Source organism: Erinaceus europaeus, chromosome 18, assembly GCF_950295315.1.
Source record: "Erinaceus europaeus chromosome 18, mEriEur2.1, whole genome shotgun sequence".
In the NCBI taxonomy this organism is placed as follows: domain Eukaryota; kingdom Metazoa; phylum Chordata; class Mammalia; order Eulipotyphla; family Erinaceidae; genus Erinaceus; species Erinaceus europaeus.
In genome coordinates, this window is record NC_080179.1 from 15,975,929 (window position 1) to 16,002,263 (window position 26,335).

Below are 26,335 nucleotides of genomic sequence, written 5' to 3' on the forward strand. Positions count from 1 at the left end.
AGTAGCTATACATTGGGCCATGAAGGATAAGACGAGAATCTCAAGAGCTTCTCCAGCTTTTGGTACCAGGTGGTATCTCACTTGGTAAAATGCACACACTGTCACACACAAAGCTGCTAGGAATGATGTCACCATGGATGTAGTGTGTTGTGTCTCTCCCTCCTCTCTCTCTCTCTCTCTCTCTGAAATAAAGAATAAGAATACAGACCTCAGGGAGGCTGGTTGATAGTATTACACAAGTGTGAGTTGGTGGATTCATTCCCAGACACTGCAGAAAAGGAAACTGTTTCTCCAATTCTTTACCAAGTCATAGGGAACTTGGAATGATCAACTGCAAATAGCAGTCACATTAATAATAATAATAATAATAAGTAGTAGTAGTAGTAGCTGTTGTCTGGATTAGAGGGCATTAGAGCACATGACTTACATGCTTAAAGGTCCCAGAGGTCCCAGGTTCAAACTTGACACCACCTTATGCCAGGACTGGGTCATTCTTTGATCTCTTTAATTCTGTCTCTTATTTTAAAAAAAAACTATAGTGGGAATCTTTTTTAAGCTTTAAAATAAATGTCTACTAATAATGTAGTAGCCTCCCTTACCTGTGGGGAATAAATTTGAAGGCTCCCAGTATATGTCTTAGAATCTCTGATAAAGCTGAATGCTTCTCATAGTATACATACATATCTAATGACAAAGTTGGATTTATAATTTATGCACAGTAAGAGATTAATCACAATAACTAAATAGAAAGAATAAAAGTCATAATGCACTATAATAAACATTATTTGAATACGGTCGGTCTCAAAACATCATAGTGTACATATTTTCAGATCAGACTGACCACAGGTAGCTGAGAATACAGATGAAAAGCTACTACTGTAATAGCAAAATAGCTCTCTCGGGAAGGTGCCTGCCTATACACGACACTGAGGGAAAAAATAAACCACTGGGACTGCTGCACAGCAAAGGGAACCATCACCACAGTAGAAAGACACCCTACATATTGAGAGAAAATCTTTAATAATTACTACCAATAATAGCCAGCCTCCAGTACTTACTTCGTGCTTGGCACTATGCCACATTTACATCAACTGTCTTCTATAATTCATTTTCAGTATTTAAGCATTTATTAAAAAGATGATTTAAACAGCATAGATACTCACAAACAGAAACTGAGAAAGAAGAAACAAAAAAGAACAGAAAGGGAAGCTAAAAGCAGAATCTGACTGCGTTTAGGGTATTGCACCAAAGTAAAAATCTCTGGGTGGAGGGTGAGGGTAGATGTTCAGCTTCACTGTGTGTGGGGGGGGGGGCCTGGAGGGGGACACATGGACCTTTGGTGGCAGAAATGGTGTTAATATACACTCTTATTAACTCAACTTATAGTCTCACAATAAGTCAAAATAAATACATAAATAAAAAGATAATTTCTTTATTTTATTAAAAGGGAGACCAGAGCATATGCAACACAGGAGAGTGAACCTGGGATCTCACGCATGCAAGTCCCATGTTATACTTCTAAATTATCTCTCTCACCTCATTTTAAGTATTGCAAGTTTAATTTTGAATCTCTTACAGTCATTTTATCTCTTTCAGACAAGAAAACGGAGGTACCATGTCACTTGGCTCATAACTGAAAAGCCAGGATATGAACCCAGGAGTGTTGGTCTATTTCATCATCTGCAGCAAGCAGGTAGCAGGTCGATACAGTTGTGTTGGACACACAGTGTTGAGATTTCTGCCATTTGGAATTTAGGTTATGGTAGAGCATTAAGAGGACATAAGAACACCTCTTTCGAACAAGGACACAGAACTCTGGTTGTGGGAATGGTGGAGAATTGTACCCCTGCTATCTTATGATTTTGTAAATCAATATTAAATCACTAATAAGACTATTAAAAAAAAAAGAACAACCATTACTATGTCATGGTTAATAATAAGGTGGCATTTTTGTTTGTTTTGTGTTTTTGTTTTTTTTACTAAAAACTGGACACTCTACCACACCTTAGATAATTACGGTGCCAAGTCTTGCTTAGAGTCTTGGGGACTCTATTTCTCCATCAATCAAGTATCCTTCTCAGCCCTGGGGATCACCAATGAATGCATCACCTAGGACAGTGACCTTGTCTATAACAGACCTCCATTCATAAGTGGGGCTCGGAAAGGAATTGTGTTTGAAGAAGGCATTTTTGTTGCTCTTGTAAATGGAATCCTTGCCCAGGAAATAAGAGGTGGCCAGAAGACTTGGTGTGCAAATGAAACATTTTCACAGCCCACTTAATATCTGTTACAGTGCATGCTTTCCGATAAACTAGGTGAATAATTGAACCCATGGTTATCGTGGCATGGAGCCGACAAGCTCAGCAATCCATAGTGTAGGTGATATTTGTTAGAGCATAGCAAGGCTGTGGGAGAGTTGGTTAGATTTAAAACTTCTGGATGCTTGTAAATAATATTGAAAGGCTGTTTTCCAACATTTAATTGGGTGAAATAGAAAACTCTTTTCATTAAAAAAAAAAAAAGTTCTGGTTTTTCCTTTTTTTTTTTTTTTGGAATGGGGAGGAAGTGCTGGAAAAAAAAAAGTGTCTTTGGTTTTGGCACTGAAAACATAAAGTTCTTGTACTCCCTCTCCTGCCCTCACCTTTCCTAATATGTTTATGACATTTTTCAATCTCTGGTTTCAACTTTGGTCTGTCAAGTTCCTAGAATTATAAGCAATACGAAATATCCTAATGACTGCAGCAGATAGTGAGTTATTTTAATTTGAACCAGTTTGCAAGGCTTGTTGAAAAAAAAATCTTTCTTTAAAAGTAACACCACTTTTAAAAGTATATTAAAGCCCAGGGAAGATCACTAAGGTCTCTGGATTTGAGTATGAATTCATAAGTTTAATCAATACATAATCTATAACTTTTACTGTGGAGTATTTTTTTCCCAGCTCTGTGGTTACATACTAGAATAATAAAGGCAAGATATTTATGGCCAAGAGAATAATAAGGAAAACAGCCTGAGTAAGGTAATGTTGATTTCAGTACTGTATAATAATATGTGGTAAGCTTTGTCATCACTATTTGGGCTTGTAATACTTCACAGAAAGACAACTGCCAGATGTTTTCACTCATACATGAATTTAACGAATTGAAGCATGTGAACTGGCAAAAGAGAAGGAAGAGGAGGAAGAGGAGGAAGAGGAGGGGGGAGGAAGAGCAACTGGAAGAGGGAGAAGGAGAAGGAGTCAAACTGTCTATGTTTTTGTGAGAGCTGTGGTGGTTATCATGTGAGGGGCGGACAGAATTGTTGTGGATGGTGCAGTATAGAAATACACCCATATAGTATTGTAATTTTGTAAAAACATTGTTAAATCACTAATGTATTTTTTAAAGAAAATTTGCTTTTCATAGGTATGGTCAGTCACAATTGGAATATTTACCCAGCCTGTGTATTGGGACATAAGTATCTAACCCTGATTTAAAACAGAAAAGATAACGAAAGTTCAACAAGGCCATGTGGCTTTCCCTTGGTGCAGACTCAGGTTTAATCCAGTAGTAAATTAAACTAGTAACCAAACACAAGATTATGCTAAAATTGTGTTTCTGATACCAAAGTCTGGTTTAATAAGAGCAAATCAAGCCTGACTATTGCCTAAGTGTTTATTAAGCTCGGCTCCCAGCTCAGAAGTGAAAAGATTGTGAAATTCAAACATGCCTGAGGAATGCAGAGACAGCTATGAATTTGTATACGGGGTGCAAGCACTTTTGTCTGTGTCTAGTTGGGGTACTTAAAGTTAGTAAACTCTTTTATTTATTTATTTATTTATTCCCTTTTGTTGCCCTTGTTGTTTTATTGTTGTAGTTATTATTGTTGTTGTCGTTGATGGATAGGACAGAGAGAAATGGAGAGAGGAGGGGAAGACAGAGAGGAGGAGAGAAAGATAGACACCTGCAGACCTGCTTCACTGCCTGTGAAGCGACTCCCCTGCAGGTGGGGAGCCGGGGTTCGAACCGGGATCCTTATGCCGGTCCTTGTGCTTTGCGCCACGTGCGCTTAACCCGCTGCGCTACAGCCCGACTCCCTAAAGTTAGTAAACTCTTAACAAATACGGTCAGTAGTAAAGGAGGAAGAAATACAACGGTAGAGAGGAAGAAAGGGTTTAAATGAAAAACGGAAATGAGGAGGGAAAGGAGAGAAAGAAAGAGAGAGAGAGGGAATACATTCACTAATTGGCTGTACTCAAGGTGAATTTTAACTAAGGCATGGTTTGAAGATTGGCAAATTTGTTCTTCCTGCTTCACCTATTAGCTGACTGTCTTTTATTAGATAAGACGATATTCTCACAAACATTTGTAGATAAGTTATCAGCTTTGTTATGTGTCCCCCCCCAGCCCCTAACACACTATGAACTGCACCCAAACTGAGCTAATCCAAAGAATCAGAGCAATAGATGTGTCCCCCCACCCAGGGTCATTGCTGGGGCTTGTGCCAGCACTACAAATCCACTGCTCCTGGAGGCCATTTTTTCCCATTTTTGTTGCCTTTGTTGTTGTTATTGTTGTTACTGCTGTTGTTGTTCGATAGGACAGAGAGAAATTGAGAGAGGAGGGGAAGACAGAGAGGGGGAGAGAAATATAAACACCTGCAGACCTGCTTCACCACCTGTGAGGTGACCCCCCTGCAGGTGTGGAGCCGGAGGCTCAAACTAGAATCCTTAAGCCAATCCTTGCTCTTCACACCATGTGCGCCATGTGTGTTTAACCTGCTGTACTACCGCCCACCTCCCACCTTTTTTTTTTTAATAATGAAAATTCTATAAAGGAGAAGCAAAAAAGAAACATTTCATGTGAGAATTAGAAATCCTTGAATAATTACAATGATGGCATTGAAACACACACCAACTAAGTTTCCATAAACTTGAAAAAAGTATGGAGAGGTGACTCTAATGTGCTGAAAAGGAGTTAAAAATATTCACTATAAAAGATTTATGTATACCTATGTTCATAGCAACACAATTTGTAATAATCAAAACCTGGAATCAACCCAGCTGTCCAACAACAGATGAGTGGCTGAGAAAGTTGAAATCCTACTCAGCTATTAAAAATGCTGAATTCACCTTCTTCACCTCATCTTGGATGGAGCTTGAAGGAATCATGCTAAGTGAGATAAGCCAGAAAAAGAAAGATGGGGAGTCAGGTTAAGCACAGGTGGGGCACAACGCAAGGGCCGGCGTAAGGATCCCAGTTCGAGCCCCCGGCTCCCCACCTGCAGGGGAGTCGCTTCACAGGCGGTGAAGCAGGTCTGCAGGTGTCTATCTTTCTCTCCCCCTCTCTGTCTTCCCTTCCTCTCTCCGTTTCTCTCTGTCCTATCCAACAACAATGACATCAACAACAATAATAGTAACTACAAAAATAAAAACAAGGGCAACAAAAAGGAATAAATAAATAAATCTTTAAAAAAATCTTTAAAAAAAAGAGAGAGAGAAGGATGAATATGGGGTGATCCCACTTGTGGACAGAAAATGAGAAACTAAAGAAGGAAACACAAAGCAGAACTTGGACTGGGCTTGATATATTGCATCAAAATAAAGGACTCTGGGGTGGAGGGGCTTTCGGATCCTGGTGCACAATGGTGGAGGAGGACCTGGACTGGGAATGAGAGTGTCTTACAGAAAAGTAAGAAATTTTACACATTTATCAACAACTTAATTTACTGTAAACGATAAATTTCCCAAATAAAAAATACCCGCTGTGATACAAACACTGTTTACAGTAAGGAGTTCTTGTTTGGTTTCATTTTGTTTTACAAACCACAACAGAGAGAAAGACACCTGCTTCTGAAGATGCCAACCAAATGATGCTCATTTCTCAACAGAAGGAACCCACCTTAAGAAAGGTCTGGGGCACTCAATAGAAACCAAATACAGAAAGAGGAAGTTAGGAGTGTGGTGTCAGGCTGTCAGTAATCTGACAGCTATGGTAACTACCCTCTAATCCAGCCAGCTCCAGCCACGCTCTCAGCTGACACCACCAGGACTGACTGACAGCTGAGGAGCAGGCACTTTTTACAGGCTGAAGTGACATCCAGTCTATTAAGGCTGACAAGCACAAAGCAGAGATTTGCCCTGAATGGTTTGGTACTGAAGCCTAGTAAAGGGGTTATTTGAAAGGTCTTAGAGAAAGTGTCAACTGCAGCTCAGATGATAACAATATTGTAATGATGGTACCGGACAATGAAGTGCTATTATTGCCCATATGGGCAGAGAAGATAGAAGGCTGGTGGGCAACAGGGAAGAGCAGCACACAGAAGCTGACTCTAAGGCAGAGTGCAACCTTTCAAGGGATTTTACGTCGTGTATATTCACTTGGGTATGGGGTAGTAGGGAAGGGGGGGGGGCTTCCCAACGTCACATATTAATGTCATCGTCTCCTTGGTGGCATGGTAATAAAGTGTAAGTTGTGATGGACTGCTAACTAGGTGAATACGTTTGCCTGCCTTTGGTTCACTGCGGGACATTGAAACGACTTTTCAGAGGAAATAAATAACAATTTTCAAACAACTGCTTTGATTATTCACACCAGCTGAAAAAAAAATAAATGAACGAATGCAACAATAATGCCCATGGCTATCACTACCTATTTGCAAGAGTGCCTGGTACCCTGTCAGCAACAACAGTCAGGATTTATTCAGTGGACTTTTGTTCCTTGAGACAACAAATAAAGTTTCCTTTAGTGCCATTTCAGAGTTCTTGCTATACATTTAAAAAGGGCAAGTATCATAGTCCTATGTTTTGTCTATTTTTGTCTCACCACTCCAGAATGACAGAGGGAGAGAGAGAATGGGGGGGGGGAGAGGCTTCACCCCATGTAGTGGGAGCCAGACTTAAAACTGAGTAGCACATATAGCAAGGCAGTCACACAATCACTATCCAAATGAGTTATTTTGACAGCCAGTAGTGCCTTTTTATTAATAAAATGTCCACCTCCACCACTTACTGTGGACTTCTCTGGGTAAGACATATCCTTCTGTGAATATTTATTTATTGCCTTCTTATTTATTAACTCCACATATACAGTGTCTTTAGTAGAATACAGGTACAGAAATTGGTCCTGAGACAGTATAATGAGCAAGGGAGTGGTTCTTGTCCATACAGAGCTCAGAATTCAGGAAAACTAGGAGTGGATGTTTGGTTTCCATATGCCAGGACCAATGTGCCTACTGTTGGCATATAGGTATGCTTCTACACTGGCAAAGAGCCACTACTCCAAGTCCCAAGAAGTGTATCCCCACCTCCATGCTCTAACTTGCAGTCCCTCCCTCATGACTCCTTCAAGCTCCCCATGACCTCCAGGATAAATACCTGGCATATCAAGAGTCTCAGATCTCTTCTTTGGTGAAAAGTCTATCTATGTCTTTACCCTATATGTATTTTTTAATATTTTATTTATTTTATCAGGGAGAGACCAGAGCTCTATTCAGCTCTGGTTTATGGTGGTGCTGAAGATTGAACATGGAAGCTTAGAGCCTCTGGCATGAGAGTCTTTCGCATAACCATTATTCTGTTTGCCCAGCCCTACCACACCATTTTTAAAAGGGTTGTTTGATTTTTTCTGTTGCTGAGTTTAGTAAGTTCTTTAAGCATTTTGGTTATTAGCCCTTTATCTGATGTTTGTCATATAAAGACTATTTCCTATTCTATAGAGTGTTTTTCTGTTTTGTTGATGATTCCCTTTGCTGTAGTTCAAACATGATGTAGTCCCAATGGTCTATTTTTATTTTTGTTTTCCTTGCTGTTTGGACTTGAGTTTTTTAAGGCATTCCTGAAACATGAATCATGAAGTGGAAATGTTCTGCCTATGTTTTCTTCTGTGTATTTGATAGTTTCTGACTACTAGGAATGGTGGATTTATTGTGCAAGCACTGAGCTCCAATGATAACCCTGGTAGAATTAATAATAATAGTTATCATTATTATTATTATTATTGTAAATATTTTTAAATGTACAAACTAAATAAAACCCAGTGCAGTCAGCAAGGCTGAAAGCCCTAGTCTGCTAGGTATGAAGCACAGAGGAAGGCAGAGGCAACTAGAAATTTATATCTCAAAGAGAACAGGGCCTGTCTCATTGCAACATGTTGAGGGCTGAGGTTATGATGCCAAGTTCTAACAGAAACATGAAGAAAGAAGCTCAGAGCAAGACAGGCAAGTGGGCCTATGTCAGCCTGCCCAAATGCATGCCTCATTCATTCCAGTTAAAAATATAGAATAAGTAGCATGAAGATAAATAAACGTGTTTAGAACTCTGAAAAACTAAGGAATATTTTTAAATAAAATATAGGTAAGAAATTATAAGACAAATTAGGCAGAGTTGAAACAAGAACAGGCAGATCTAAAAGAGAACATATAGAAGTTCTAGAACTTAAAAAAAAATGTAGGTACAATATGAAAGCCAGTAGTGTCTTCAAAAAATGATATAGAACACTGAAGATTTTTCCATAAAGCAAAGAGAATCTGGCAAAAAAAAAAAAAAAAAAACCTTAATTTTTTATTGGGGGGATTAATGGTTTATAATAAGCACAGCTGTTGGAACATGCATAAAAGTTCTTATTTTTCTGCAAAGCACTCTCACCCCCAGCCTATGTTGTACTCCACCATCCCGCACCAGGACCTGAGAGTGAGTTCCCCAACTCCTTGGCAAAATCCCTTACTTTGGTGCAATGCCCCAAACCCAGTCCAAGTTCTACTTTGTGTTTTCCCTTTCTGTTCTCTACTTCTGTCCATGAGTGAGATCATCCCACATTCTTACTTCTCTTTCTGAGAACTCTGAAAATTAAACAAAATTTTACTATGTTTATTGAAGAAAAATAGGTGAATCTTGGTGATATCTGTAGATTTCATGGTTTTTTTTTATGTTTTATTATTTTTTACTTTGACTGTGACCCATCCCTCCCACCCACTCCCACCCCCCACTGGCCCAGGAAGCTACATGCCTACCCCTCACCACTGGGTTTTTACTTTGGTGCCCTACTTACAATTTGATCAGGTCCTGCTTTTAGTTTCCCTTTCAGATCTTCTTAGTCAGCTTCTGTTGATGAGTGGGATCATCCCATACTCATCTTTATCTTTCTGACTTAGCTCACTTAACATAATTCCTTCTAGCTCTGTCCAAGATGGGTCAGAGAAGGTGGGTTCATTGTTCTTGATAGCTGCATAGTATTCCATTGTGTATATATACCACAGTTTTCTCAGCCACTCATCTGGTGTTGGGCACCTGGGTTGCTTCCAGATTTTAGCTATTATGAATTGTGCTGCTATGAACATAGGAGTACAGACCTCTTTTTGGTTGGGTGTTATGGAGTCCTTGGGGTATAACCCCAGGAGAGGAATTATTGGGTCATATGGAAGGTCCATGTCTAGCCTTCTGAGAGTTTTCCAGACTGCTCTCCACAGAGGCTGTACCAATTTACATTCCCACCAGCAATGTAAAAGGGTTCCTCTGTCCCCACATCCTCTCCAGCATTTGTTGCTGCTGTCCTTTTTGATGTATGCCATTCTTACAGGAGTGAGGTGGTATCTTAGTGTTGTCTTGATTTGCATTTCTCTGATAATCAGTGACCTAGAGCAGTTTCTCATATGTTTGTTAGCCTTTTGGATCTCCTCTGTGGTGAATGTTTTGTTCATTTCCTCTGCCCATTTTTGGATGGGGTCATTTGCTTTTTTGCGGCTAAGTTTGCTGAGCTCTTTATATATTTTGGTGATTAGTTTCTTGTCTGATGTCTGGCATGTGAAGATCTTCTCCCATTCTGTGAGGGGTCTCTCTGTTTGTTTAATAGTTTCTTTGGATGTGCAGAAGCTTTTCAATTTGATGTAGTCCCATTGGTTTGTTTCTGCTTTGGTCTTCCTTGCAATTGGGCTTGATTCATCAAACATGTCAGATTTCATGGTTTTTTAACTTGTCCTAGTTCCATCTTCTAGTCCTCAGCTCTGTAGCATTCTTTAAAAAAAAATCAGCAAACTTTAATCACACTGAAAACCATCAGCTTCAGAATCATCGAGCAAAACCGGTTTAGGTATTCTTTAAGGTCCTGTTCTCAAAGTGTACTCATCCATTTGATCTTTCTGGTGGTTCTCTTGAAGATCACATTTGCAAGACTTGTAATTTGACCTAAATCAGAGCTTGGTCAGGCAATTGATTTTATAGGCAATTGCTTAACTTTATAAGTGCCCAAGGAAATGGATTAAAGTTGGTGCAAACAGTAGGCTGTCATAAATCTTAAAGTTAAACCTGATGAATAAAGGGACATTAAGGGCTTGATCAGTTTCAGCATGTTCCTGGGAATCTAAAAGTTCACATACATGTAGAGGACTGTGTATATACTCGGTCATTATCTGTTAAGGCCCTAACTCCTAATCTCTGGATGACAATGAGACTCTACACTAACAAGAAGTGATGCGTAAGACAGAATTACCAACTGTCTGACTCAGTGTTGAAGATGTGACCCAATATACACAGAATATCCCTTGCCAAAGACTGCTAGGATTGCTATTCTAGAAACTTCATAAAGTCTTTGTCCAATCATTAATTAATCACTGAGCTAACAAAACATAAATCTTATCAATTACTATGTTCAATATAAATGAATCAAACTCACCAATTAAATGACTGATACTAAGATAGCTATCTTAAGATATTCATTGTATATTCAAAGTATCAAATAGCTTCAAAATTGAATGTTGAATATATGCACTTATATATGCACATAATTAAAAAAAGGCAAAGTGACGCTACTAATATCCTCCAGAATAGACTTTACGGCAAGGAGAAGAACTTAGCAGGCAGAAGCAAGACTTGCATACCTGAGGCTCTGGGTTAGATCCCTTACGAGACATATTCCAAACTCTTTTTTCTTTTCTTTTTTTCCTCTCTCATGTGAAACTATCTCATTAAATAAATAACAAATATTTTATAATTTTTATTAGTTATTAATAGTTTGTTACAAGATTGTAAGATTACAATATATGGTTCTTTCTGTAGCCCCTTCCTCCCACCTCCCAAACATAAACACCACAGTTCTCATAAATCTTACAAACATTTAGTTGCTTCTATTTTGTTTGGATTTTTTTTTTGGCAAGTTCATGTAAATCAGATCTCTAGATTCTACATATCAGTGAAACCATCTGGTAGTTGTCTTTCATTTCTTTACTTATTTTGCTAAGCATAATCACCTCCAGTTCCATCCATTTTGTCCCAAAGGACACAATGTCATCTTTTTTTTATTGTAAAGTAGTATTACATGGAATATATAGCCCATAACTTCTTTAGCCAGTCATCTGATGATAAGTATTTAGGTGGCTTCTATTATTTGGCTATTGTGAATAATGCAGCTATGAACATAGGGGTGCATATGTCCCTTCTAATTAGCGTTTGAGTGTCCACTAGATAAATGCCTCAGTGTGCTATTGCTGGATTATAAGGTGCTTCCATTGTCATTTATTTAAGGGCTATCCACACAGTCCTGCAAATAGGCTGTACCAGCTTGAATTCCCAACAGTAATGTACAGGTTCCTTTTTCTCTACAACCTCTCCAGTATTTTAAATAGATGTTAAGACAACAAATTTTACTAGAGAAAAATGACATTTTATAATTTAAAATATTTTTAAGTATTTTTATTTATTATTGGAGAGAGACAGAGAGAATTTGAAAAGAGAAGGAGGAGATACAGAGGGAAAGAGACAGATACCTGCAGCACTGCTTCACCATTTGTGAAGCTTTCCCCATTCAGGTGGAAACCAGGGCCTTGAACCCAGATCCTTGGGCACTGTAATGTGTGCACTTAACCAGTTGTGCCACCACCTGGCTCCAGTGTAAAAGACTTAATCCATAAAAAAATGTAAGAATTATAAACATTTGTATATAACAACAGAGAGCCAAAACACATCAGTAGAAAACTGACAAAATTGAAGGAATAAATACAAACTCAATGATAATAATAAAAAAGAGATTTTGACTTTGGCACCCCTACTTCCTCCTTTTTTTTTTTCCATCGGGGCTTCATGCTCTCTGATGACTTTTCAATTTACAGATAAAGACAGAGACAAAGAGATTACAACACCAAAGCTTCTTTCATTGCAGTAGGGACTGGGAACTATCTAAATGAATTATCTGGCTGTCACAGTACCCCACTTCTTATAATGGGTAAAACAGCTACACAATACTGGGTTGCCAGCATTTTTTCCCTACTGTGTCTGATATGTCAATATTTTATTGCAATCTAGACTTTGTGGAGTCTGGGCAGTGGTACCCCAGGTTTAGAGTACATGTTAGCAATAGTAGACTTTGTGTTAGATGCTCTCCCGCCTCCAACTTTAAGCTTGTATAAGTGTTCTGAGCATTTAAGGTAGGACAGATAAAATCATGATGCCTGGAAGTTAACTATACTAAATTTATTCTTGCTTTATGATACTCTCAACTTTGGGTCTATGGGTTTATTGAGATATAACCTATCATCAAGAAAATTTGTAATAAGATCTCCTTATTTGTATCAGCCTCATCAGATGTTCTGTTTCTTCTTGAATCAGTTTATTTTGTCCACATCAACCACAGTAACTAATCTATCAGCATACTGTTCTTCACAATATTCTCCTATAATCTTGCTTCACTTCTCCAAGATGGGCAGTAGTTCGCGCAGTAGTTTGCTCAGCTGACTGACTGGGAGCCACACTTCTCTGCTCCTGCCCATTGTCAGAAGAATGTCACACCACAGATTACTATCCCAGCAAATGATAAAGATTCAAAATTAAAATAATAGCTTCTACAAAATTTGTGTTGCTTTTACACCATTGTAAAATTGAAAAAATCATAATTCAAAACCCTCATGCCATGAACTCACTGGTAACTCAAAAGTTTCCCCCAAAGAAAAGTTCAGAACAAAAATTATTCCCCTGGTAAAATTAACACAAACTCTTCCCAAAATGTAGAAGGCTATGGTAAACACTTCCCAACTCATCTGAAAGGACGGGGGGAAAAAATGCCAAAAGAAGCAGAAACTACACACTATCTTTCCATTCTGAAATTCTCAAGCAAATAAGCAAATTGATTTGGAAATATGTAAGGAGTAGCATACAGCATGCCCAAGTGGGATTTCTCTCAGGAAAGCAAGGTTGGCTCAATTTATGAAAGTTAATCAACATAATTTAACATCTTAATAAAAGTTATCAAGAACCATATGATTACCTCAATTATCCCAATTTTTATCTATTAGTCCTATTATTTGTATAGCTCTAATGGCCTACTTTGCCAGTTCAGGAGACAAATTCGATCATATTTTTCTATTTCTCAAATTAAGGTATCTTTATTTTCATAAATTCAGTAGTTTCTAAGAACATCTTATTGTATTACCTCAGGACCCTCGGTATTCCTTCATTCTAGAGAGATCTTGTTCTGCTTCCTTGCCTCTTTGAGAAAACTGAAGAGTCATACCAGACTGTCAGATGCTACAGCTTGAACAAATACAGTTTGACTGTACTGTGGTTCTCTCACCACTTCAGGTTTGCTTACAGACCTTGTCCGTGCTTAGTTCACACTGACATACTCAGCTTATTCTCAAAGCAGGTTTACATTATGCCCATCGCAACACATCTCTGAGTAGACCAGGTGCTGCTACTTCACCATGAGGGCCCCTCCAGACTGCTTTCCTTTGCTGGCTCTTCTCTTGTTGGTCTGTACTTTCTTCCTCTTCCAGTAGAGCTCAGTTGAGACTAACTTCCTCAAAGGCATCTTAAGATGATGACTCTCAAAGAGGTAGGAATGTGGTAGGGTTGGCAGTGCCACCATTCTCCGTCTTTCTTGATAACTGTGAAAATTTCTTCACCCCCCCCCCACATACACACAATAACCAAGCCTACACAACAAGCTGTCATTTGGAGGGGCCGTCTTTGCCAGGTCACAGGGAGGCTCTTTTACTCTTGCCCTCGGACATCCAATACCCAACTCTTAAGTTACATAATTAAAGAAGTCTTTCTGGGGAGTCTCCCAGAAAAAGTGTGGTTATATGCCCATCTGGAAAGACAGAAAATATTAAAAGAGCTCTTCTCCTGAAGGAAAAAAAGATACACAAATGTTTCAACTAGATACCATGCTACATAATGGATTCATGGAAGAAAATTGAATAAAGTTTTAGAGTTAAGTAGATACCTGTCACGTTTATCTCTATTTATTTCTATCTAGCTATGTGTATTCAAGCTAGTAACTTAATCACACTAAACCAGTTAGACTTCAATGGCTTTAAGTAAAAAAAAACAACTAATAATAGTAATAATAACTGAAAATAAATAGCTTAAACAAATAAGAGGAGGCTGAAAATACAGCTCATGGGGTAGGGCACATGCTTCGCCCTGTGTTGTGCAGGCTAGGTCCCAGCACCACCACATGGGAAGTGATATGATACCAGAGAAAGCTCAGATATTGTGAAATCTCTCTGTTGTTTGCCTGTCTTTATCTATCTCTCATCTGGATTAAAAAGTGGCCCAGAGTGATAAAATCATGTATTCACAATGACCCAACTCTGAACACAACACACACACGCACACGCACACGCACGCACGTGCGCGTGAGAGATCTTTTTTTTTATGTAAGAAGTCCAAATTATGGGGATTAAAGATGTTAAGGCAGTGTCTCAAGTTGCAGAACCAAGGACTCTACAATTCTCTAGATGTTTCTCTCATAGTCATGAGATGGCAGGTACAGATCCAGCTAATATATCTCACTTCAAACAGTGGAATGGATGAAAGAATGGGAATAAATAAATATCAGTCTTTGTTTCAGAAAAGCAAGAATATCCCAGAAAAAATCCAAGCAACAGTGGTTATATTTCATGGGCCAAATTATAACAGGCCATTTTAAACTTCCAGATGGCCTGAGAAAACGAATTTCAACTGTCTGGATTCTAAAGAAAGAAATCCTGAGAAAAATGTAGAAATAGATGCTAGACCAAATACACAAGTAAAAGCCTGAATGAGGCGACAGCAGCAAGGATGGAGAAAAATGGACAAGACTGAAGCTGGAATCAGCTTCTGAGTAAACAAAGCTAAGCAGTGATGGCGTAGGCATAGGCCAGGAACTGTGTTATTTGAGGGTAGTCTCCTGGAGGCCCTAATAAAATTCTTAAGACATAGTGGGCTGTCAAGAAAGATTGGTCCACACATAATATGCAGAGTTGTGATCATCTGACCCTCGACTCCTCTTCAGAGAACCAGCCCTGGAAAATCATGGGAACTACCTATCAGGTCTTGCTTGAGTTTCAGCCAAAGTTTATGCAAAATACTTTCTTAAGAGTTTTCTTCTTCCCCAGTTTTAGTTTAATGCCTTTGTGTTACATGTGATGGATCCAAACAGAAACTGAATCACTTTATGTTAAAAGGCACTTTCAAGGCATAAACAGAGAATGGGAACATAGGGCCTGATAAGCTCTGGGTCCTAGCAGAGGTGTTGGTGAGTGAGGTCGATTTCCGTGAGAGCTCTTTGGTCGGTCTCTCAGAGCCCCTTTTACATGGGTATCCTATTATTTTACAGGCACTTTAAATTGAGACCAGCATCCTGATTCTCAAGCAGCACGACTTTTATTGGAAGTCTCTGCCACATTTAAACATCTTTAATACATTTTAAAAATAGAATTGTAAAAGGCAGCAACCAGACTTCAAAGCATAGACATGTTGGCCAGAATTGGGAAGCTGGCGACAATTTTCACTGGTTATAAAGTACGTGGAGCCTCTTTCAACCCCCCAAACAATTGACAAGGAAGAGGTTCAGCATATATCCCTCCTGAGTGTCTGCCCGATGGGCCTGAGCCAACCAGGTGTGCAGGACAGCACTGACAAGGAAGGAACCCACACATCTGAGGGTGGATGGAGAAAGCACCAACAGGGGCCATCGGGCCACAGCAAGGCTTGAAAGGAAGCAAAAAGGAGTAAGACACAAAGAGAGACTGACTATACTCTCTGATCTTTCACTCCCTTCATCTCTCAACAGCTGCCCAAGTCTCTGCTAAACCCTTGATGGCCCCATGTACAGATAACTTAGTGCATTCTAGTGAAATGATTTATTTGCACGATATACTGTGATTCCTACTCCCATGTCTAGATTGCGAGCACCCTGAAAGAGCTGCAGCTTACTCATCTCATGTACGGAGCTCATTAAGTGTGTGTTTAAAGAAAACCAGGTCTCAGGTTGGCAAAATAGCTCACCTGGGGAAATGCAGCATCAGATTTAAACCAGGTCCCCACTGCACTAAGAAAAGCTTCAGTGCTGTCTTGTCTCTCCCTGTATTTCCCTTTCATTAAAAAAAAAAAAGTCAGCCCAGAGTGATGACACGCCAGCAACAACAAAATAAGAAATATTTTTCTTAGAAAAAAAGGAAGAGGGAGTCGGGCTGTAGTGCAGCGGGTTAAGCACAGGTGGCGCACAATGCAAGGGCCGGTGTAAGGATCCCGGTTTGAGCCCCCGGTTCCCCACCTGCAGGGGAGTCGCTTCACAAGCTTTGAAGCAGGTCTGCAGGTGTCTGTCTTTCTCTCCCACCTCTGTCTTCCTCTCCTCTCTCCATTTCTCTCTGTCCTATCCAACAACGACAACAATAATAACTACAACAATAAAACAGCAAGGGCAACAAAAGGGAATAAATAAATAAAATAAATATTTAAAAAAAGAAAAAAAGGAAGAAGAAAGGAGGAAAGGAAGGAAGGAAGAAAGGAAGGAAGGCCTGGTGAAACCACTAACTTATATAGTGAGCTGTTTTGCCATATACGCAGCCCAGGTTCTAGTCTGACACACCACACAGCAAATAGCTTCTGTGCTGTAGTCTGGACGAGAGAAGGAGGAGGAGGAGGAGGAGGAGGAGGAGGAGGAGGAGGAGGAGGAGGAGGAGGAGGAGGAGGAGATGGAGGAGAAGGAGAAAGAGATGGAGGAGAAGAAGGAGAAGAAGATAGAGGAGAAGGAGAAGGAGAAGAAGATGGAGGAGAAGGAGATGGAGATGGAGGAGAAGGAGATGGAGGAGAAGGAGATGGAGATGGAGGAGAAGGAGATGGAGATGGAGGAGAAGGAGATGGAGGAGAAGGAGATGGAGATGGAGGAGAAGGAGATGGAGGAGAAGGAGATGGAGGAGAAGGAGATGGAGATGGAGGAGAAGGAGATGGAGGAGAAGGAGATGGAGATGGAGGAGAAGGAGATGGAGGAGAAGGAGATGGAGATGGAGGAGAAGGAGATGGAGGAGAAGGAGATGGAGGAGAAGGAGATGGAGATGGAGGAGAAGGAGATGGAGGAGAAGGAGATGGAGATGGAGGAGAAGGAGATGGAGGAGAAGGAGATGGAGATGGAGGAGAAGGAGATGGAGGAGAAGGAGATGGAGGAGAAGGAGATGGAGATGGAGGAGAAGGAGATGGAGGAGAAGGAGATGGAGATGGAGGAGAAGGAGATGGAGGAGAAGGAGATGGAGATGGAGGAGAAGGAGGAGGAGGAGGAGGGGAGAGGAAGGGAAGGGGGAGGGGATGGAGAGGGGAAGGGGGATGGAGAGGGAGAGAGCACACTGTGTCCACAGCTAGCCTCTGGGAAATACAAAATTCTCTAAGAATTGAGAAGCAACACTTAGTGCACTGCTTTGCCCTGTTCCCAACCCAGGTTCAAACCAGGCTCCCACTGCGTTGAAGGAAGTTTCAGTGCCGCAGTCTTTTTCATTCTCTTTCTCTGCCTCTGTCTCTCTGTCTCCCTGCCTTAAAAAAGAAAGAAAGTTGAAACTCAAGAAGAAAGCTGAATTGGAGAAAAGCCCTCAGCACCTTTTTATCAGACATGGAGATGATAAACAGGTATAGAGCCCCAGTGTTCAAATGATCAGTCGAGGCATTTCAAATTTTCTAGCTGATTTCTGCTAGGTAAGTTCTAATAGCTAAAATTGAATCTGCCAATGTGTTCACTCCTTAGAGGACAGAGACATCAGCCTGCAAATGCTTTACATTCTTCCACCAGGCTGCCAGCATCACACAGACCAATTCCACGAAAGCACTCCTGCACTAACTCCTGTGAATAGTTCCTTCTGTGTTTGCTGCGCCAGGCAAGCTCTCATCCAATACAGAAATAAATGCCTGTGCACCTATTTTTCAAGGGGGTATCCCCCAAGAAGACTACTCAAGAAGCCCCACAAGTCTCCAAATACATACACCTCAGAAGCCTAGAAAACACCCCCCCCCCTTCTTTGATTATAAGCCTTGGGGAGGGCAGAAATACAACTTTCTGAAGCCATGTCTGCTTCATACATCACGTATGGGAAAAACATACCCAGGATTGGAAGCGGCCCCCTGGTTCCCAGATGCAGCGACCAACCGAGCAGCACACCATGTGCTCTCTGCTGAGGCGCGGCAGGGGTGGTGGAAAGCGACCAAACTTCCGGCATTTCAAGCCAACAAAACCCCTGTCCTCTCAGCTTCTAATAAATAAAGCTTTGAACATTATCATTATTATGGCTCTTTTAATGAGCCCGCATTGCCTCAGTGCTCACCCTTCCCACCGGTTTCCATTTATTTCCCTGCCAGCACCAGGACTTTGAAGCTGGCATCTCCCTGAGCCCGGTGAAGATGTAGCACCCTTCTCTCCTCAGCTGGCCCTCCCTGGAGAGGCCCAGTGGACCGAGCTGCCACCTGGTGGGGCTTTCCTCATTAGCCCTGCAGGCAGCATACATCCAGCCTGGTCAGCCTGAGGCTCTCTAAACAGAGAACTCCAAATATTTTACTAGACGTTCATTAGATGTGGTTGGAGTGTGACAAATCGTTTATTAATGGCAATTTTGTCCTGCCCTAAAGGGGAAAGAGGACACCACTCCACTCTAGATGACTGGGTAGAAAGGGAAAAGGCAAAGGTAGAAGGAAACAGGCAAGGGAGAAGACAATAACTGAATCCTTGAGATCCCTAAGACTCCTCCTCCACGAAGTAACCACCAAAAACAAAAGTTGGAATTAGGCTTGAAAAAGGCACCAGCTGAGCAAATCATGTAAAAACAATAAATGCCAGACTAGCATCTTTGCAGCGAAGTTGTTTTCAGTTGTCTTGACCCTGGAGGGTAGACAAAAGTGACTCCTGTCTTCAAGAAGCCCATACTTAAAGTGGGAAATGAGACAGGAAAGCAGATAACATCACAAAGCTCAGAGATGTGCAAAGAGCAAACCAAAACACTGTGAGGACTCAGAAGACTTCTGCCTGGTCGGGGATTGCAAGAGGCTTCATGGAGGAGGAATCTGAATACAGTAATGTTCAAAGCAAAATACGGGAGACTCTGGCATTTGCTTCCTCATGTTGTCTTTCTTTCCAATTCACGTCTTTTCTAGAAGAGCCAGTCTCCCAGTTTATGGATCTACAATCCCAGAGATTCACAGGCTTTTGCAATAGACAGCCAGGTAGGTACACTGAACAAATTGCTTAACCCAGGCGACTCCCATTCCCTTATCAGTAAATTGATTGCATTTCAGGTGCTCATTGTAAGGCTTAAATGAGAATATGCAGGCAAAGAACTCAGCACATTACATGGATCACAGAAATGCTAAAAACTTATGATCACTTTTATTAGTGATTAGGATGTAAACAGTATTAAGCATTGAATTTCAGAGAGAAAGTTTTATGAATAGACAGAAAACCTTTTGTGACCAGAGGTTTTGATATGATGTTTTGAGTAATTTAGACAAATAGAGAGCAATTGATACCTGGTCTGTCTATTGGCAAAAGCCTGTTCACTTAACAACAACAACACATACAGCTTTTTATTCCTCTTAAATGGATTTGCATTGCATGTCACACATTCTAAGAAATTTTACATCAATTCAGGAAATTTTTACTAATATTCTACACATACAAAGAATTGAAGATTTTCAAAACTTGAGGCATCACCAAGGATCCTCATGTGTGGTGACAAGATCTATAAGATTAGATAAATTAAAAATAATAATAACTGGACCTCCATGGGCAGACGATCCCACCAATATGTCCTGGAGCCCCACTTCCTCAGAACCCCCCCCACACTAGGGAAAGAGAGAGACAGGCTGGGAGTATGGATCAACCTGCCAACACCCATGTTCAGCGGGGAAGCAATTACAGAAGCCAGATCTTCCACCTTCTGCACCCCATAATGACCCTGGGTCCATACTCCCAGAGCGATAAAGAATAGGAAAGCTATCAGGGGAGGGGATGGGATACAGAATTCTGGTGGGGGGAATTGTGTGGAGTTGTACCCCTCTTGTCCTATGGTTTTGTCAGTGTTTCCTTTTTATAGATAAAAATTTTTAAAAAGTAATTGCAATAGCATGGTAAACATTTTATGCTATATATTTAAACCCCAGGGGAAAAAAGATCTGGCCAACCTATTGGGAGCAATATATATATAATTTTAATCAAAGAACTGCTTAGTTCTTGACTTATGGTAGTGCTGGGGATTGAATTTGGGAACTTAGAGTCTTGGGCATGAAAGCTTTTTGCATTATTATTCCATCTTACCAGTCCTACCCGGTCAGTTCTAAACAGAGGTCAGAAGTTGTTTTTCAGAGAAGATGATTCTTAAAATACCAGTCAGACAGAAGAATCATGCGGCATGCCTCTGCGCCATAGCAGTAAGGAGATAGGAGACTCTAAGACAGTCACTTCCTACAGGTTTTTCCTGGATCAGCAGTACTGGCACCACGGGGGAACTTGATAGAAATGCAATATTTGATTCCTGCCAACATCCACTGAATCGTAACTTGAGATAGGGCCAGTGATCTGGGGTTGGTAATGTGCCCCAGCAAGTCTGAGTAAGAACCTTGTCCAAGTAGTTAGGAGGCAAGATTCCTATTGTTTGTTGGCTTTCAGTGTTGCAATGCCGCCTAGTTAGAGATCATTACCTCAGACTGCTAGCGTAGTGAGATTTTCTTAAATATAATTTCTGAAGTCCTATAGCTATACTGTTAGATTCAGGGTTTGTTTATGAAAGTTGCAGTACAATAACCAGTTGTAAGACATGTCAGAACAAATGGCTTCCAAACCACTGTTTGGGATCTGCTTGGGACATAAAAGTGTCCTCTCAACGCAGGAAATTATGGAAAGAAAATAAATTTGCATGATACATGAATGTGAGAATGGCTTTACTGCTCTTTGTAAGTTAGTAGAAAACAGCAAATAATTCTTTTATTATTTTTTTAAATATGAACGCTTCACAAATTTCTGTGCTATCCTTGTGCAGGGGCCATGCTAATCTTCTCTGTATCATTCCAATTTTAGTATATGTGCTGCTGAAGTGAGCACCTGCTTTTATTTTTTTATTGAGCAACTACAATAAATTATTATTTCTAAAAATTAAATTATAGTCTAAGAAAATGAGATGGGTTACATGGTCACTTCTTCATAGAATCATCTTCTAGTGGCAATTTTTAAATATGTAAGCTCAGATCATTGAAAATAGACAAACAGTTATGTTCCTAAGAAATTTTTGACTTAGCATCTGTTGGCGCTTAAGAAACTGTGCAAATGATTTCACATCTGCTGATCCCAACTTAATCAACGTAATGAGTACCACCTCAGTATGCTTCACTTCAGACTGTGTCCAGAGACGTCGGGCATGGAATGTCAACCCTTCAGCCTCATTACTCGGGTGAGACCTTTCCTTCATAGGATTTTCTAATTCCATTCCAGGTGGTTCACTTCCTAACAAAGTCCCAAAACCTAGACATAGGCCAGGTCCTGTGAGATAAAGCATATGTTCACATGTATCCATAAATTAGGGCAAAATATAGACCTGAAAGCAAAAGTACACAGTAGTCTACAGTGATTTCACTTCCTAACAAATTCCCAAAACCTAGACATAGACCAGGTCCCATGAGAGAGAGCATATGTTCACATGTATATAGACCTGAAAATATAGACCTGAAAGCAAAAGTACACAATAGTCTACAGTGAATCAGTATGAAGTTCATATGAAACAGCATCTACTTAGACTTAGCTACCCTCCTCACCTATTTTCTATTATACTTCCCTCACTCACTCCCAAGCTATCCTTATCAAAGCAAAGACTGCAAAAGTTGAATAAGGGCAAGAGACTGGCATACTTTAATGATGACTCTTTAGTCACTATCAGGCCACCCCATCAGCTGGGGCCCCATTTGGGGAGTCCTGAGATTCCCAAACAGGCATGATAGGCCTAGACCTCAAATAAATCCCTCTCTCCATTGTTACAGCTCATCTCTATCAGGAACAACAGAACAGACTCTTTTGTGAGCCCCCATAGGACCTTGCCCTCAACTTGGATCAACAACAGTAGAGAATATTCCATCCTCCGAAGGGAGGATGGACAACATACTCTATACTACACCTGAGAAAGATGGGTCCTGAAATTGGGGCAGCTTAGAATGTCCCTACTGATGACCACAGAATGTAAGCTCAGATCTACAAGGGTGCAGAGGTCACATAGGCTCCTAAGCTGAATATGAGCCCCAGATCACATCATATTGATGGGGTTTATAGTCAACAATATTTATACACCTTTCCCATATTTGGTAGCTACTCTCTTCCCTGATCCAGCTTTCTGGTCCTTTTTCCAGCCATGACATCATCTTCCCCAGACAATAACTAGGATCTACCTGCATATCATATTTCAGGCTCAGGGGAAAAAAAACCCACCAAAATAACTAATATAGCCACCGGCCCTTTGGAATATAACTAAAATATATCTACTAGCTATTTACAGAACGGAGACCACCCTCCCCCACCCCCAACTCTTCATCTGCACTACTCCAGCCTTTAGGTTCATGATTACTCAACAATTTGTTTGGCTTTATATGTTAACTCTCTTTTCAACCATCAGGTTCCAGATGCTAGCATGATGCCAACCAGATTTCCCTGGACAGACAACCCCACCAGTGTGTCCTGGAGCTCCAATTCCCCAGAACCCTGCCCCACTGGGGAAAGAGAGAGGCAGGCTGGGAGTATGGATTGACCAGTCAACGCCCATGTTCATCGGGAAAGCAATTACAGAAGCCAGACCTTCCACCTTCTGCATCCCACAATGACCGTGGGTCCATACTCCCAGAGGGTTAAAGAAAAGGAAAGCTATCAGGGGAGGGGATGGGAAACGGAGTTCTGGTGGTGGGAATTGTGTGTGGTTTTACCCCTCTTATCCTATGGTTTTGTCAATGTTTCCTTTTTATAAGTAAATGAATTAAAAAAAGAAGATGAAGAAAAAGAAAGAAACTGTGCACAACAATTGGTCGGAATGTGTCTTCTCTGGGGCTGCTATACTCTATAAAGAATGACCCATTCTATGAAGCCAGCATCACCCTGATACTAAAAGCAGAGAGGGACACAACAACAAAAAAGAAAACTATAGACCAATATCTCTGATGAGCAGAGATACTAAAATACTGAACAAAATTCTAGCCAACTGAATACATCAGTATATTAAAAAGATTGTTCATGGTACTGACCAAAAGGACCATAATTAAAAAGTGCCAGTCTCTCGGATTTGTGTGTCATCCTTGCGCAGGGGCCATGCCAATCTTCTCTGTATCATTCCAATTTTAGTATATGTGCTGCCGAAGCGAGCACAGTCTCTCAGACCTACAGGGATGTGGAGGTCACATAGGCTCCTATGACGAATATGGGCCCCAGATCAAATCGATGGGGTTTACAGTCAACAATGTTTATACACCTTTCCCATATTTGGAAGCTACTCTTTTCCCTGATCCAGCTTCTGGGCATTTTTCCAGCTATGACATCATCTCCCCAGACAATAACCTGGGTCCACCTGCATACCAGATGTCAGGCTCAGGCAAAAACTAATAAAGTCATGGACCCTTTGGAATATACCTAAAATAGACCTACTAGCTATTTCCAAAATGGAGACCCCAAATATTCATCTGCAATATTTTAGCCTTTAGGTTCATGATTAATCAACAATTTGTATGGCTTTATATGCCAACTCTTTTTCAGCCACTAGGTTCCAGATGCTACTATGATGCCAACCGGACTTCACTGGACAGATGACCCTACCAATGTGTCCAGGAGCTATGCTTCTCCAGAGCCCTGCCCCACTAGGGAAAGAGAGAGACAGGCTGGGAGTTTGGATCGAACTGTCGACGCCCATGTTCAGCGGGGAAGCAATTACAGAAGCCAGACCTTCCACCTTCTGCACCCCATAATGACCTGGGTCCATGCTCCCAGAGGGCTAAAGAATAGGAAAGCTATCAGGGGAGAGGAGAGGATATGGAGCTCAGGTGGTGGGAACTCTACCCCTCTTGTCCTATGGTTTTGTCAGTGTTTCCATTTTATAAATAATAAATTTTTTTTAAAGTGTCAGTCTCTTATGCTTATCCAGCTTTTATAGTCCTTACTTTATCTGACAGGGCGAGGCTTAGAGTGATTGAGGAAAGTGAAATAGGAAGTAGGTGAGGAGGATTCCCATACAGATATAATGGGCCTGAACTGCTAACAAATCCCTCTCTCCACCATCACAGGTCATCTCCATCAGGAACAACATCATAAGCCCCCTTGTGGGCCTCTACAGCACTTTGCCCTCAATGTAGAACAACAGTGGTAAAAATTGCCCTGCACTCTGAAGAAAGGCTGGAACTATTGGACATTTTCAGAGTCATTCATCCCAAGAAACTGGAATACACATTTTACTCAAATCCACATGGATCATTCTCAAGGATAGACCACATGTTAGGCCACAAAGACAGCATCAGCCAATTCAAGAGCACTGAAATCATCCCAAGCATCTTCTCAGACCACAGTGGAATTAAACTAACACTTAACAATCAACAAAAGATTAGTAATAGTCCCAAAATGTGGAAGCTCAACAGTACACTTCTTAACAACTTCTGGGTCAAAGAGGAAATCAAGGAAGAAATCAAAATGTTTCGAGAGTTCAATGAAAATGAAGACACAAGCTATCAAAATATTTGGGACACAGCTAAAGCAGTCCTAAGAGGGAAGTTCATAGCTATACAAGCACACATTAGGAAACAAGAAAAGGCACAAATAAACAGCCTGATTGCACATCTTAAAGACCTAGAAGAAGAACAACAAAGGAATCCTAAAGCAACCAGAAGGACAGAAATCACTAAAGTTAGGGCAGAAATAAATAACATTGAGAATAGGAAAACCATACAAAAGATCAATGAAAGTAAATGTTGGTTCTTCGAAAGAGTAAACAAAATCGACAAGCCTTTAGCCAGACTCACAAAACAAAAAAGGGAGAAGACCCAAATAAATTGGATAGTAAATGAAAGAGGAGAAATAACAACAGACACTGCAGAAATTCAACATATCATGCGAGGCTTCTATGAACAACTATATGCCACCAAGCTAGAGAACCTGGAAGAAATGAATGATTTCCTAGATACCTACCAACTTCCAAAACTAAGTAAAGAGGAAGTGGATAACATGAACAGGCCCATCACAGCTAATGAAATTGAAACAGTTATCAAAAATCTTCCCAAACATAAAAGTCCTGGACCAGATGGTTTTACAAATGAATTCTACAAAACTTTCAAAGAAGAACTAATGCCTCTACTTTTAAAAGTCTTCCAGAAGATTGAAGACACTGGAATACTCCCTGCCAGCTTCTATGAAGCCAACATCAACCTGATACCAAAAGCAGACAGGGACACAACCAAAAAAGAAAACTACAGACCAATATCTCTGATGAACATAGATGCAAAAATATTGAACAAAATTCTAGCCAACCGGATACAGCAGTATATCAAAAAGATTGTTCATCATGACCAAGTGGGGTTTATCCCAGGCATGCAAGGTTGGTTTAATATACGTAAATCACTGAATGTGATCCACCACATCAACAAAAGCAAGACCAAAAACCACATGGTCATATCAATAGATGCAGAGAAAGCCTTTGACAAAATACAACATCCCTTTATGATCAAAACACTACAAAAAATGGGAATAGATGGAAAATTCCTGAAGATAGTGGAGTCTATATATAGCAAACCTATAGCCAACATCATCCTCAATGGTGAAAAACAGGAAGCATTTCCCCTCAGATCAGGTACTAGACAGGCCTGCCCACTATCACCATTACTATTCAACATAGTGTTGGAAGTTCTTGCCAAAGCAATCAGGCAGGAGCAAGAAATTAAAGGCATACAAATTGGAAGAGAAGAAGTCAAACTCTCCTTATTTGCAGATGACATGATAGTATACATGGAAAAACCTAAGGAATCCAGCAAGAAGCTTTTGGAAATCATCAGGCAATACAGTAAGGTGTCAGGCTATAAAATTAACATTCAAAATTCAGTGGCATTCCTCTATGCAAACACTAAGTTAGA

The 26,335-nt window shown here is 40.5% G+C and overlaps 2 non-coding genes across 2 annotated transcripts; both read right to left on the minus strand.

Annotated features, from left to right (window-relative positions):
* Nucleotides 1-21,192: 21,192 nt before the first annotated feature.
* LOC132534491 (U6 spliceosomal RNA) lies at nucleotides 21,193-21,299 on the minus strand. Its single transcript, XR_009546201.1, has one exon. It is a non-coding gene; the product is annotated as a U6 spliceosomal RNA (small nuclear RNA).
* A 2,188-nt stretch (nucleotides 21,300-23,487) lies between these two features.
* On the minus strand, nucleotides 23,488-23,594 carry LOC132534487 (U6 spliceosomal RNA). Its single transcript, XR_009546197.1, has one exon. It is a non-coding gene; the product is annotated as a U6 spliceosomal RNA (small nuclear RNA).
* Between the last annotated feature and the right edge of the window lie 2,741 nt (nucleotides 23,595-26,335).